The sequence below is a fragment of the Hibiscus syriacus genome, unplaced genomic scaffold, assembly GCF_006381635.1.
Source record: "Hibiscus syriacus cultivar Baekdansim isolate YM2019G1 unplaced genomic scaffold, ASM638163v2 tig00111310_pilon, whole genome shotgun sequence".
NCBI classification, from domain to species: domain Eukaryota; kingdom Viridiplantae; phylum Streptophyta; class Magnoliopsida; order Malvales; family Malvaceae; genus Hibiscus; species Hibiscus syriacus.
Genome location: NW_024063053.1, coordinates 83,005 through 96,666, shown reverse-complemented (window position 1 = coordinate 96,666; position 13,662 = coordinate 83,005). Strand labels below are relative to the sequence as shown.

General features: G+C 35.6%; 1 pseudogene; it reads left to right on the top strand.

Annotated features, from left to right (window-relative positions):
* The first annotated feature begins 2,242 nt into the window (after positions 1-2,242).
* LOC120158274 lies at positions 2,243-5,914 on the top strand (annotated as a pseudogene).
* The last annotated feature ends 7,748 nt before the right edge of the window (positions 5,915-13,662 follow it).

Sequence of the window (13,662 nt, the reverse complement as noted above, 5' to 3'; positions counted from 1 at the left end):
AAGAATATGAAGAAATTTCTTGACTTTTTCTCAACAAAATTCTCCTTATAAAAATCTTTAAATCCCATTTAAATGAATTTAAAATTCAATTTGGCCCAAAAGTCCAATTTGCCATTAATGAATCTTATTTTTACCCCATGCCATCTTTTTTATCTCCAATTTAATAATCTTAAAAAACTATTAAAAAATCTTATTTATTGATTCCCACATTTGCCCTTCCAATTTTTCAAAAATTCAATTTAATCAATAAATTTCACTATTCCACTTTAACATGGAAATTCCACCATATTCCACTGACCCACTTCAAATTCTATTGATTAAAAATATCAACATAACATTTCTAACTCAAACTAACTTCCTTCAAATTTTTATAAACTTCTTATTCAATCCAGTCATTTGAATATTTTATCAAATTTTATTGCTTAATAGCTTTTAATACAAATTCCGGATCAAAATCTGAATTTCATATAGGATCCATTTTTTAAGGATGAAATATTCAATTAAAGAATAAAACTTTTTTTTGAGAAAATTATCACTTTGGTCCTTAAACCTTTCTCAAATTTCTACTTTGTCCACCAAACTTCTAAAATTTGCATTTTTAGTCACTTGTCAAAATTTTGCGGTATTACACAAACAATGTTAAATAAGCTAACTAATTGTGTCACATCATCCTTTTGTTACTTGGTTAACAACCATTATCAATCAAGTGATCGATTTGTTATAAAACGATAACGTTAGTGATCGTTTCATTACTTTTAAAACTTCAATGCTAAAAAAGAAACTTACTCATACTTCAATGACCATTTAATGTAGTTTACCCTAAATTATATCTCTTATTCATTTTAGGTGTTAATTTTTTTTGTTAATATAAATTATTATTTTTAGTGCCAGACCCATTACTATGATTAAAAACATCCACCAACCATTCAAAATATAACCTAAATAATTACATTAAACTAAATGATAAAATAAAAAAGATCAATAATTATATTAATATCTTATATAATTAAATTATCATGAATATAATTATTTTTTTACATTCACAAATTCCTTGGGTTGAATTTTTAGCTTTTGATTAGACTAATTTGTTTCAAGCTACTTCTTGTTATGCGATGAAATCAAAAAAAAATTATGAAAAGAGAGGTTCAAATCAATATGTACTTAAAACTTTCCACATTTGCAATTAAGTAGTGATATAGTCAAGATATCGACCAATTCAATGATATAAACACAATGAATACGATTGAAGACTAAAATGTTGTTTGTAAAAAATTATAAAATTAAGGGTAAAGTATAAAAATAGTCCCCGAACTTTTAAGGTTCTTGTATTATGGACAGACCAAATTTTGTTTAATTTTGCCTTATTAGATTGAGATTCTAGATAGGTGATGTGCCTTTATTTGGAAGAAGAATAATGAAAAGAGTTAACGGGAAGAAGAAGATGGGATTGACGGGAGGTTAACTGTCACGTAAGCGAAAAACTAATAGAGGTAACGGTAGGGATCTGGAAATGAACTAAATGTTCAATAACTATATTGTAAATTTCAAAAGTTGAGTAACCAAAATATAAGTGACCTAAAAAGTTGGGGACTATTTGTATACTTTACCTTAAAATTAAAAGAAAAAAAGAAGGAAAAAATTGAAGACAGGAAGATGAGTAAGGTCGGAGGCTAAGTTAGAGCTTCTATGTCGCAGATCTGTCTGGATTACTAGAGGGCTAAGTTCAAAAAACCTCCGAGATGTAGACTTGTTAATCAACCAATAAAAAACAGCCAAATAAACATTTGACCTTCCATCCTTCTTTAACTTAATCCCACCGTCACCATAATTCCAGTTCTGCACTTGTTGGTTTGTTTCAACTCTTTCTTTTCTTTTTTCCCTCTGTAGATGAATTGAAAGAATGCTTCCATTGGATAGCCAGAAATGAACTCTATTCTTTTCAATATGTGATGATGTAGAAGAAATATTAGATTAGGCCAAACGTGCATCCATGCAGAAGAATTGTTCAGAGAAACTTAAAAAATATAAGACTAGTTCAATTTGGATTCAACCTGTCATGGGGCCCTGATACTTTAAATTTTAATATGCCAGGGACATGCTAGCTTCAATTGCACTACCTGTAATATTATTATTGCGTCAGAGTTATCCCTTTCTAGCGTGTATTCGTTATGTTACTCGGATTCTTCATTTTTCATGAAGTACTTGTGTCTAACCCTTGTGTTCGACTCTTGGATATGGGGATATGACCTCCAAGGATCCTCCAAATGTAGGGAAAAATCTTAGAAATCTAACCATACCCGTATCTAAGACTTACACCCGAGTCCGAGTGACATATTCTATTCGTCAAATTCATGTTGCTTTTGTATGCTTGGGTATATGCCTGGTTACACTTTTATTTGGATTCATTCACTATACTAGTGTTAAGCTTCTTTGAAAATGATGTGGAAGATTTGGGTGGCATTCCTTTCTGGATTCCATTAGGCAGTTCAGTTGCCTCTACCCCACAATTCAGGGTCAATTCACTGTCATTTTTCTGGGTTTTATACAGAAGGGAAAACAGATAAAGAAATGGTGGATGAGGCACTTAGACATGTCCCAAACACGGATGGTTAGTTTACTCAAGCATCCTTAGTTGTTTTGGACAGATGTTTATTTTTGGGATGATCTGTTGATGATGATGTGTCTTTTGTATTTTCAGGGGACAGAAATATTGATCAGGTTAACCAGATTCGGGATTCATTAGCTGTAACAGGGGATAATAGCACCGCATTTAGCCTACCCCAGGTATGAGTTTCAATCTTTTTACTTCTATTCCTTGTTTCTCCCCTTTCCTGTGCTATTGTCATTCTGATCAGATACATAAATCGATGCTTGATTTCTATAAGACTTTTTCCTAGTCAGGGTTACATTTCATATTTGCATTTTGTTTTATATGGTGGTACAGTCAGAAGGCAAAGACATCTTTGTGCATGCTTACAGTGAGATTTAGGATGATGGAATGTGTGTATGCTTTCACTCATATGTTGATTTGCTGCAGATCTGTGTTATACGTTGACAAATAATTATTGTAATTGTTAAAATCTAAACTTTTACTACCTTAATTAATTGAAATTTGAACTTACAGCCTCATCTCATGCGAACAAAGCTTTGTGACCTGAAGGATGATGAGCTTGATCCCATGTATGTTAAGAAAAAGAGAGCAATTGAAAGAGCTCGTCGCTAGTGTTATACGCCCAAAGATTGTGCAGGGCAAGCCTTTAAATGTAAAGGAGTTTGTTTCATTCCTGGAGAAGGTTAGTTTACCTGTTCTTGGATAAGTTATAGAAGTTCATGAATTGTGAGAATTCTTAAATTAGTTGCTATGGATAGTGATTAGTTAATGTCCATAACTTAGTATTTTTAATATGAAATTTTGTTTTAATCTTATAGATACTTGAAGCATTGAATAAAGGGGAGATCCCATCAACAGGCTCTCTTGAGGTTTTCAATAAAGGTATTGTAAAGCGATGTTTAAAGCTGTATGGTGAAAGGATGTCAAAATTACATTTACCCATGCCGGGGCAATCCTTACAAGATATCCATGAAAGGTCTCGAGAGGAAGCAATGAAGACTTTTGATGGACTACATTTTGGTCGCCACCATGCAAAGAAATCGTTTGAGCAACTAGATGAAGAAATCAAGGAGGTATTGACTGGAACTTTAAAGGGCATTACTTTTATTTCAGTTCATTTAGATTTTATTCCTGGGTTATTCAAATTTGTGGTTCTTTCCATCAACAATTCAATTTCTTCTTTAGTGGTCGGAAAAAGAGATGTTGTAAGTTGGTAGATAAGGAGGAAACTTAAATAGACAACCACATGAGAAGTTTCTCTGTTAGACAAGCAGGAAATTTCTATGAAACATCTTTTTTTTTTGTTACACTTTATAACGGTAGGCATGTAGATGTCTATCCCGGTTTTTAGAGTAATAAATCCTGCCTTTTTAATTGTTATTGTATGTAATCTGATCTAGTAGACTACTAGATTTTGTAATTCTCACATCTTAATGTGGAAATTTTATCCAGGTACAAAAGAATTTCTTTATGGCAAATCAATATCAATCTTCGAGGGTCTGTGAGGCACTATATACCCGATGTGAAGACAAGAGGGACCAGCTTCAAGTTCTCAAGCGTCCTTCTATGGCAAAATTTAATGCAGGTTTCCTGCAATGTAACCAAAGCTTTGAACGGGAGTGCATTGGGCCTAGGGATGGCAAACGGGCGGGTCGGGTGTGGATACTCCTCCCCATCCCTATATCTACCTAATATTTTTAAATCCACCACCCGTCCACCATCCATGATGGGTAAAATTTTTCAAATTCACACCTGCCCACGCGGGTATATTCTCGAATTCATCCCCACACCTACTACCCAGCTGGAGACGTACCCGATTAGACCCACCTGATAGCAACCTTAAGTTATACATAAACAACAAACATAAAACAAACACGTCCATTAAGAAACATAATAAAATAAACCAAGGATTATCTGAATTAAGTGTTAACATAGATCAAGTATATAAAACATCATAATAAAAGACATAATTAAAGCCTTTAAACATAAATGACAAACACATAATATTTTTGTACTTTGACACGCATAAACGATAAACCCTAAAATTATACCTAAATTTATAATGATCCAAAATTTAATAGATATTTAGTGGGAGGGCGGATGTGGGGCGGGTAAGGTCTCAAACCCATCACCTGCCCACTACTTGCGACGGGTACCACTTTCTAAATCCACACCCACTCACTACCCACTAAAGTTATATTCATACCCCTAATTGGAGCAGATACGGTGCGAAATCCACGAAATTGTACCCGTTTGTCATCCCTAATTGGGCCTTCAAAAGCTAGCTACGAGCAACGGATGATGAAGGTAATCAGGAATCTTTGCAGTTCCCTATTCAGCTTCTTTTTTCCTTACAATTTTATTTTCCTTCTGTTGCCATATTTAGGAGTTCCATTCAATCTTTTTTAACTTGCCTACTAAATAGAAAAGATATATTTATGGTGCTTTCTAATTGGAATTGTTAAATTTTGTATTTTCTGATATCTTTGCTAAATAATTTGTTTCCCAATGTGCCATACGTTTTGCAGATGACGGGGAAGTCACGTTCCTTGTTCATCAAGGAATACAATCAAAGGCTCTTCAATTGGTTGGTGGCCTTTTCCCTCATCATGGTGATGGTTGGTCGGTTTATCATGAAGTTCATATTGGTTGAAATGGCTGCATGGATACTATTCATCTTCTTAGAGACGTATACGAGGTTGTTCTGGTCATCGGAGTCTCTTTACTACAATCCTGTGTGGCATTATATTGTAGCCACTTGGGAAGCTATCATAGTATAAAATAGCAGTTGAGGCATCTGTCGCGGTTGCGGTGTCGCAGTTGCGGATGTTGCGGACGTTACGTAACGTGTTGCGGTTATCGCGGGCGTGATTTTTTAACGTGTTGCGGCTGTCGCGGGCGGTTGCGTTACGTTAATATTGAGTTGCGGTGACCTTCAAAACCGTTATAATGCGACCGTTACACTGCGTTGCGGCCGTAATTTAATACCATGAAAGCTATTGTCTACAATCCCATCCTTGATTTGGACAGGTAATATAGCTCTCGGCTATCTATTCTTAGCAGAAGATTATCAAAATGACCAGTTTCCCCTTATCGTTCCCGGTTTACCTCGAATATAGATATTTTCTGTTCCCTGTTTACCTCGTGTTTATTTGCTTTTGCAGATGGGCCATTCCCGTTGGTTGTTTGACAGCACTGTCAGTACTTTATCGGCGGTGTTATGGCAGACAGAAACACAAGTCACGATGGCTTTTACCCATGTAAAATAATCATAAAAGTGGCCCAAACATGTTGGAAGCGTAGGTGGACACTCAATAATTTATAACACTCGAAATTATTATTGATATGAGACAAAATACGTTACAACGAACGTTACAACGACGTTACCCCAATATGACAATACTGCAATACTATAACATTATAACACTAGATGTGGCTAGTTTACAAACACAACTTCGTTATTATAAGCTTTGCTAAACTTTACTCAATTCTCTCTCATAGCTTTGCTAAGCTATATCTCATTCTTTCTTTTCTTAGTTTTTCCTCATATTCCTTTTCTTTCTCCCTTGCATACATTTATATTAATGCTAAAAACATATATTTATAAGGGTAATTAACCTCCTTAATGAAAGATCTAGGCATTTTCAAATTCTTCTTGTATTGTCACATGGAGTTTCTTGTCTTAATGAAATTCCCTTCCATCATCAATTGTCACATGTTTATTTTTCATGCTTAGTTCTTATGTAATTCAAGATATGCTTCATTAATCAAGAATCTTATAGCTTTTGCCACCTTTTGCCAAGTGTGTTGCCAACTTTGACAATTTCAAACTTCATGCAACTTTATCATCTTGTTGCCTCTTTAATTTCTTTTCTTTTACCAACATTGATTTTCATAATGTTTAAGAATTATCCATTCCTTGCCAGCATAAGTAGTAAAAATAGATTTGAATTCTAACACTTCCCCTCAAATCTGATTTTTCATTTCGAGCTTTTCTTTGAGTCGGTTGAATATATCTGCCCGCAATGGCTTTGTGAAAATAGTTGCTAGTTGATTTTCAGTTCTGCAGTAAATTAGCTCCACAATTTTATTCTTCACATGCTCTCGTATAAAGTGATACTTTGTATCGATATGCTTGTTTCGGCTATGGGAGACTAGATTCTTGGCAAGTGCACGCTATTGCGGCTATGTATTCTTCTTTGCTTTTTCGGCACCTTGTAGAGATTTTTGCAAAATCTCCCATGCTTGTTTTGCGGTCTTCGCATCAGAAATTTTTTCAAAGGTAGATTTGTCTACTCCTTGAAAAATAAAGAACAACGCTCTTTTATCTTTTTCCTGGGATTCCTTCAATACATTCTTTTCTTTATTGGTAAGGACTGCTTCTTCTGCTATATTTTCAGGCTCGGTATAACCATCCTCGACGATATCCCAACAATCTTGGGAGCCTGATAACACCTTCATTTGAATGCTCCAATTGCCATAATTCGTCTTTTTCAATCTCGGGATTTGAGGTTGAATCATGTTGGACATCTTCTCCACCATGGTAAACTCGAACCAAGCTCTGAGGCCACTTGTTGGAAGCGTAGGTGGGCACTCAGTAATTTATAACACTCGAAATTACTATTGATACGAGACAAAATACGTTACAACGACGTTACCCCAATATGACAATATTGCAATACTATAACACTATAACACTAGCTGCGGCTAGTTTACAAACACAACTTCGCTATTATAAGTTTTGCTAAGCTTTACTCAATTCTCTCTCATAGCTTTGCTAAGCTATATCTCATTCTTGCTTTTCTAAGTTTTTCCTCATATTCCTTCTCTTTCTCCCTTGCATACATTTATATTAATGCTAAAGACATATTTATAAGGGTAATTAACCTCCTTAATGAAAGATCTAGGCATTTCCAAATTCTTCTTGTATTGCCACATGGAATTCATTGTCTTAATGAAATTCCCTTCCATCATCAATCGTCACATGTTTATTTTCCATGCTTAGTTCTTAAGTAATTCAATATCATGCTTCATTAATCAAGAATCTTATAGTTTTTGTCACCTTTTACCAAGTGTGTTGCCAACTTTGACAATTTCAAACTTCATGCAACTTTATCATCTTGTTGCCTCTTTAATTTCTTTTCTTTTACTAATATTGATTTTCATAATGTTCAAGAATTATCATGCCTTGCCAGCATAAGTAGTAAAAATAGATTTGAATTCTAACAAAACAGACCAAGATCGGATTAGTCGAGAAGTGTACGCGCCATTTGGTATGCTACCGGTCGAGTCATTTTGACTCGGACGAGCTTTTTCATTTTTTGAGCAGATGAAAGCTCGCCAATCAATCTTGTGTTCTCAATAGGGCCCCATTAACGTTAAAGTTGTCAAAGACTGGGAAAGAATCTGAACAGACTACACTTGGTAGTATCTTTTACCATACAAGGTTTACACAAATCGTTTGTATTGACATGTAATTTATTGATATGTTTCAAATGTCTATTATTTAATAGGCTCGGCTTCCTGCTCTTGTTTGCCATGAAGTGCCGACATCCAATGAATCAAATAGCGGCCGAATAGTGATATTGCGGTTGCGGAGGTGTTCAAAACCGCTATCGCGAAAAATAACGGTGTGAAGCAGGATCACACGCCGCGATTTAACGGATCACGGCCATTGTGGCAATAATTGATCGCTATCCCACTATTATTCCGATATTTTAATTTTAAAAAAACAGGTTTTTTTATTAAAAAAAATCAACTCATTCAAAAAAAATCACGATCACGATATCTGTAATGACCGCAATAACATCCATTATGTTCGCAATTGTGATAAACGAGATGCGACCGAAAACGTGACCGCAAATCCTATTTAAATCTCTGCCGGCATCCTTTAAATGCCTCATCCATCTGAACGTTAAAATAAAAAGATGGAAATCGTAAGAGTTATGTAAAAATCTGTCCCCGAAAAGGTTATTTAATGCGTTGAGAACGTATTAGTTCATAAATAATACGTGAATCTTATTAAAATACATATTATTATTTTGTGAATTCAACTGTCACTGACTTTGTCAAAAACAAAACTTTCACTGAATTGAATACAATTAATGTAATGTGCACATGAAGAGAAAGCAACTCTAGTTCTCTTTAAAATAATTTCTTAATTTTTTCCGATAATGTTTATTTTTTATGATAATTTAGTGTTTTATGTTATATTCATTACAACGTATCTTTTGATTAGGAAAGATTAACGGTCTCATAAGTTAAATCTCATGTTGTGGTATTTGTTGATGCATACATTTGTTCATATAACAATATATTAGATGAGTTCTCTTAATGTTCGTGCCTTCATCGAAATTACATCTAGTTTGAACAGACATAAAAATTACTGATAGCTGCTATTTTTTTAAAAGAAGATTAATATTATTTTTCTTTCGTACCCTTTAAATTTTCACATTAAAATTGCGTTATTTTTTTCTATTTAATGAAACCTGATTTTATTTAGAAAAAAACTTTCACTGAGTTGCTTAACACAGTCATTTTAAAGGTGGTATACAATTTGTAGTTTGAATTGTATACATCTTCTTTAGCGATTCACGAGAAAATGACAGCTTTACTTTATTAACTGAACTGGTAAACAGTCATCTTACCTTATTATAGAAAACGACATCTTTTGTTCATTACCAATTCCGTTTCTGACACCATCACACAGATTCCCCATTACTTTAGTTTGTTGTGGAGCACCAACTCTAAACACATATTAAATCTATATATATAAATACAATGTCTCATTTTGGTAGGCACATGCATTGTTGCGGAATACGACTATCGGATAGAGCAAAATCGCAATTGATAATTTAAGAAAATAAAAATGAAGTTAAAAGAGACACAAAATTTACGTGGAAAACCCCTGAATAATATAGGGTAAAAACCACGGGCAACGGTAGAAGAATTTCACTATGAGAAAATAGGAATTACAACTTCTCTCAATCGACCAATGAGAAAACAATGATAATTCTCTCTTGATAAAAATGAGAAAACAACTCTCAAGAAACTCTCTAAATTCTCTCTAGTATTGGAAGAAAGCTAGAATGCTTTGGGATGGTTTTGAAGCTAAATGGGATAGGGTATTTATAGCTAAATATTAAAGACTTAATCTTGTAAATACCCTAAAGTTTAATGACTAAAGTTTGTAATTTGACCATATAAAAAATCAACAAAATTGGCTTTTAATATTTTTTTTTCAAAGCCACCGGCTGCTAACTAGCAACCCATGTGGTTTTTGATTTTTCAACAATTTCCCACTTGAAGATTTGATTGGAAAAATCATATCTTCACACCATTCTTTCTACCTTGTACCTTTATGTTGCTTATATTTCCGTCAGGCTGCAAGAGGATCGACACCAGGTAAATTTATCAGTGTTGATCGCCTTCGTCATGAAATCTGCTATGTTGTCTTTGGTATGAATCTTCTGCATATCTACTGTCCCTTCTTCAACCTTTTCACGAATAAAATGGTACTGAACTCGTATGTGTTTTGTCCTTGAATGAAATATTGGATTCCTTGCTAGATGCAAGGCGCTTTGACTGTCACAAAACAGAGATACATACTCTTGATTGTGCCCAAGCTCCTCCAATAGCATCTTCAACCAATTTGCTTCTTTACTGGCTTGTGTAGCTGCTACATATTCTGCCTCTGTTGTGGACATAGCCACAACTGACTGCAATTTTGAAACCTAGCTTACAGCTCCACCAGCAACTTTGAACACATATCCTGTAGTAGATTTGCTTTTATCCAAATCCCCTGCATAGTCAGAATCTACATAACCATTTATTAGTAAGTTTGATCCTCCGTAACATAATGCAATATTTGAGGTTCCTTTGATGTATCTCAGGATCCTCTTCACTGTATTCCAATGCTCTTTACCTGGATTCGCCATGTACCGACTAACCACTCCCACTGCTTGTGCAATGTCAGGTCTTGTGCATATCATAGCAAACATTAAACTTCCCACTGCCGATGCATACGGCACTCGAGACATCTCCATCCTCTCTTCTTTACTGATAGGACTCATACTGGAGGATAATTTGAAGTTAATAGGAAGAGGGGTAGAAATTGACTTACAATCTTGCATGTTGAATCTTGACAAGATCTTCTTCAAGTAATTCTTTTGTGAAAGCCAAATCTTCCTATTACTTCTGTCTCGGTGAATTTGCATCCCTAGAATCTTGTTTGCTGATCCCAAGTCCTTCATTTCAAATTCCCTAGCCAGTTGTGCCTTCAATTCTTCAATATGATTTTTGTTGGGTCTTGCAACCAACATGTCATCCACATACAACAGCAATATAACAAAATCGTTATCCCTAGACCTCTTGAAATAAGCACAAGGGTCTGCATTAAGTCTGTTGTATCCAAGGCACATAATGAAGGAATCAAATCTCTTATACCAACACCTCGGCGCCTGCTTTAGACCGTACAGAGATTTGTTCAACCTGCAAACCAAGTTCTTCTTTTCGTCTTCTTTAAAACCTTCAGGCTGGAGCATATAAATCTATTCTTCAAGATTTCCATGAAGAAAAGTTGTTTTAACATCTAGTTGTTCCAGATGTAAATTCAATGTAGCACACATTGCCAAGACTACTCGAACTGTTGTTAGTCGAACCATAGGAGAAAAAATTTCATTGAAATCAATACCTTCTTTCTGAGCATATCCTTTGACCACCAGTCTTGCACGATACCTCTCCACTTGATCGTCACCATTTCGCTTGATTTGAAAACCCATTTGTTACCAATTGGCTTCCTTCCTTGTGGTAGTAGCACAAGGTCCTATGTATTATTTTTATGAAGGGATTCAATTTCTTCTTGCATAGCCATCATCCACAGTGAAGCATATGAGTTGTTTATTACCTCCTGATATGTTGATGGCTCACCGTCCTCTGTTAAAAGATAATATGCAATATTACCTTCTATAACATAATCTGAGTGCCAATTGGGACGTCTTCTCACACGATCTGATTAACGAGTTGTTGGAGCTTCAGAACTCTCTGGTTCTTGTTCATCATGTGATGGTTCCGCTTCAGAAGAATCTCCTTGTTCAACCTCCTTTTCCACATGTATCTGTGTAGTCTCTGACTTTTCAACGCTATCATCGTCTTCTTTTCTTTGTAGTTTATCCTCTACAAAGATAACATCCCTACTGATGATCACTTTATGGGCAGTGGGATCCCACAAGCGATACCCCTTTACACCATCAGCATACCCCAAGAATTTGCATTTCCTGGATTTTGGATCCAACTTTGAAATTTCTTGGGAGTTATACATCACATACACTATACTTCCAAATATATGGAGGTTTGAATAATCAACTGGTTTACCAGTCCACGTCTCCATTGGTGTCTTCAGCTCTATTGCAGTTGATGGAGCTCGATTCACCAAATAACAGGCGGTATTGACTGCTTCTGCCCAGAATGATTTTTCTAGGCCTGCATCTCTCAACATTGCTCTTGTTCTTTCTAACAAGGTTTTGTTCATCCGCTCTGCCACTCCATTTTGTTGAGGAGTGTTCGCCACTGTGAACTGTCTTTTGATGCCTTCATTCCTGCAAAAGTCATCAAATTCTTCGCTTGTGTATTCTCCTCCATTGTCTATTCTGAAACACTTGATCTTATTTCCAGAATCAAGTTCCACCCGTGCTTTGAAGTTTTTGAAATTTGAAAACACGTCTGACTTCTTCTTAATAGGGTGCACCCAACATCTCCTGGAGTAGTCATCAATAAATGAGACAAAGTATTTTGCTCCACCTAGGGATGTTATTGGTGCTTGCCATACGTAAGAGTGAACCAATTCTAGAACACTTTTGCCTCTAGAATTTGATGTGTTGAATTTCAACCGGTGCTGCTTACTTGTTATGCAATGCTCACACAAAGGAAGTAATACCTTTGTTAAGCCTGGAAGTAGCTTTTGCTCCACAAGGACTTTCATTCCTTGTTCTGACATGTGTCCAAGTTTCTGATGCCATAGCATTGCCGAATCTGAACTACATGAGGCAACAGAGGCTTCTGCTTCTACCAAAGTCTCTCCCTTCAGCATTTACAAGTTTGCAGCTATCTTTTCACCTTTCAGCACCACAAGCGCTCCACAGAACACCTTCATGATTCCTTTCCGTGTTTCAATCTTGCTTGCATTATTATCCAACAATCCGTAGGATAATAAATTTTTCTTCAGACCTTTTACGTGCAACACATCTCGAACAACTTTAATTGTTCCATCATACATCTTTAATTTGATGGTTCCCACGCCAATGATTTCTAAGGCATTATCATTGCAACTATACACAGATCCTCCTGAGACTGGTTCATAATGATGGAACCATTCTCTTCTTGAGGTCATGTGATATATTGCTCCCGAATCAATGAGCCATATATCTGCAAATCGTTTTCTTCATGCAACAGTGGTTGACGCTTCACAACATAGAGCATCTCCATCATCTGAAGTGTTTGCGATATTGCCTTGTGGATTGGAGTTTTTATTTAGACTCCAACAATCCTTCTTCAAGTGACCCTTCTTTCCACAGTGGTAGCACTTTAAATTCTTCTTGCTCCTCGACTTCGATCTACCATGTTTATGACTGCTACTTTGGCCACGTTCTGTTGATCTCCCTCTCATCGTTGTCAACGCTTCTGCTTGTTGCAGATTTACTTGTCTGTCTTCCTTGTTCTTGCGCCGATTTTCTTCTTGTAGAACAGTAGCTGCAACATCATCGAAGACTAGACTGGTGACATTATTGTTTGTCAAGTTGATGATGAGTTGATCATATGAATCCGGTAGACTTTGAAGTAGAAGTTCAGCACGTTCTTGTTCTACTATTTTACAGCTTAAGGATGTAAGCTGAGAAAATAAAGTGTTCAGTGTGTTTAAGTGCTCCGTCACTGAAGTAGATTTTGACATCCGGAGAGTGTATAATTTTCTCTTCAGGAAAATTTTATTGTGCAGCGATGTGGCCTCGTATAATTTGGTGAGATGATCTCATATCTCCTTAGCTGTTTTTTTCTCC